The sequence below is a fragment of the Aplysia californica genome, unplaced genomic scaffold (assembly GCF_000002075.1).
Source record: "Aplysia californica isolate F4 #8 unplaced genomic scaffold, AplCal3.0 scaffold01003, whole genome shotgun sequence".
NCBI classification, from domain to species: Eukaryota; Metazoa; Mollusca; class Gastropoda; order Aplysiida; family Aplysiidae; genus Aplysia; species Aplysia californica.
The window spans coordinates 42,350-44,429 of record NW_004798273.1 but is presented as its reverse complement, the minus strand read 5'-3'; the positions used below and the strand labels follow the sequence as shown (position 1 = coordinate 44,429).

Genomic DNA, 2,080 nt, shown 5'->3' with positions numbered 1-2,080 from the left:
CCCCCCCCTCCCTCTCTCCGGGTGTTTTCTTCCTCCTAACCCACATCACCGCTCCACTGGCCCGTCTATCAGAACCCATACAGCTGGGAGTTAATACCCTGTGGAAAGCCAAGGAAAGCCTGCCTAATGAAGCCAAACGACTCAGGCCCCACGATTTGGACAAAGTGCCATGCCCTCGGTGTTCCTCTAAAACCGTCTATCCCTTAAGTTAGATCAAACACTTTTTTTGTCTCAAAATATTATTTTATTCATAAATGCAATCACATTTGATAATAATTATGTCACTGACTTAGAACTACAAAGTTCTATCTGACCATTTTTGCCGTTTTGAGTTTCTAAGAACATGAGGTCAGAAAGCAAATGTTCTGTCTGCTCTATTAAAATCGTAAGACCATTTAAAGTCGTTATCAAGATATTCAAAATACTGCATTACAAAAAGCTTGACATGTTGTGAAACTAAAAATTTGCATCATCAAATTGTTCAAAACTAGGTACTGGGCAGACAGAGCTTAGTAAGTGTAAGGTAGTAGTGTGTCATGACGTGGCGGAATCAAGCGATCGTCAGTTTTAGGTATATGGAGTTATTGGTATTATTTTAAGATATGATTTTGAAGGAGGTGGGGATCGCCTGGTGTTAAAGGTAATATCAGCGACAAAATGACCGCCAAAGTTTTGTGACTTCCAAAGCTTGAGTGTCCTTGAAAATTGCAAATTAAAATTTTGTTTGCACATTTGAACAACAATTTTCTGGGAAATTCACAAAGAAAAATGTTTGTAAATAGACATAATAGGCGTTAAACAAAAAAAACCCAAGCAAACAACAACAAAATTATGTAAATAGCCCAAAAGGCGAAAAAATGTCTTGTTTCTTCGATTTTATTAATTTGTCGAGAATCTGATTTTACCGCGATGACACTCATTTTGTTATGTAAAATATATGGTCTGTATACAGTGTCGTCGTCATAACGTTCCATATCTGAAACAAACGTCGGTGATCACAATTCTTCATTCATTTTTCCGCTCATCATCATCATCATAGCCTTTCTCACCGTGCACCAGGGTATAGGCCACGGACTAACACTTTCCGCCTTTCTATATCCTGGGCTAGCCTCTTGATGTTATTCCATATCTTCTCACTTTTTGTACATCAATTTCTGTGATTATTTTCCAGGTTCCACGCGATCTTCCCCTTGATCTTTTACCGTGTGGATTCCAATCCAACACTTTCTTTGTTATGACTTTCTGAGAATGTCCAATCCATCGCCTCCGCCTTCTTCCTACCTCATCTCTGACTGGGGTCTGTCTTGTTATCCCTAACATTTCTTCGTTGGTGACCCTGTCTGTCCGTCTGATCCTCAGTAAGAAAACCTGGATCCTCTTTATTCAGGTCTTTTTTTTATTGTTTTGTTTTAGTAGAGGTTTTACGGCGCTCGCAACTGCATAAGGTCATTTTAGCGCCTAAGGGTGGATGTCAACAGAGAAGTCCTTACAGGGAATCAGGTTTACTCTGCTCACCTCTCTAGCTTCCAGAGCACAAAGTCTGCTTCGACTGTCAAGGCACCCCGGAAATAACGGGTCACAAGAGTGTGACAAACATACAAAAGAAGTAGAGGAAAATGACGATAGTTAAGATTAGGAAAGAAAAAAACAGCAGTTCCCCGTTGCAGTCCAGGCACAGTTATGAGCATGACATTGATGAATCAGCCCATTTACAATTACAATTCTACTGTGCACATGGTTAATGCTGTTCCCCTTTTGGGAATGGCCTAAAGAAACTACAGTCAGTAGCACTGCCCAGGGTGGCATATGCAGGTCTGGGATGCGTTCTATGTCTCACATCCATACAACAAGATTGAACTTCTCATTTGAATTGAAAATATTTTCCCGCACGGATGATCTAAAAAAAAAATCCCACATTATTCCAGTGTTTCACTGTCACCCGTCAGTTCAAATTCGTTTCTGTGGATCTACCCCTTCCTCGTTTACCTTCTTGCTTTCCAGTGATAGCAAGATTGTTAAAGCGTTTATGTTATAATATATTATGTATATATAATAATATTATATAATATTATAATATTAA

At 39.3% G+C, this 2,080-nt stretch overlaps 1 protein-coding gene across 2 annotated transcripts in view; it reads left to right on the top strand.

Moving 5' to 3' along the window:
• The window catches only part of LOC101851902 (inversin), a 78,136-nt gene that overhangs the window by 48,612 nt on the left and 27,444 nt on the right, over positions 1-2,080 (top strand). The window lies entirely within an intron of this gene.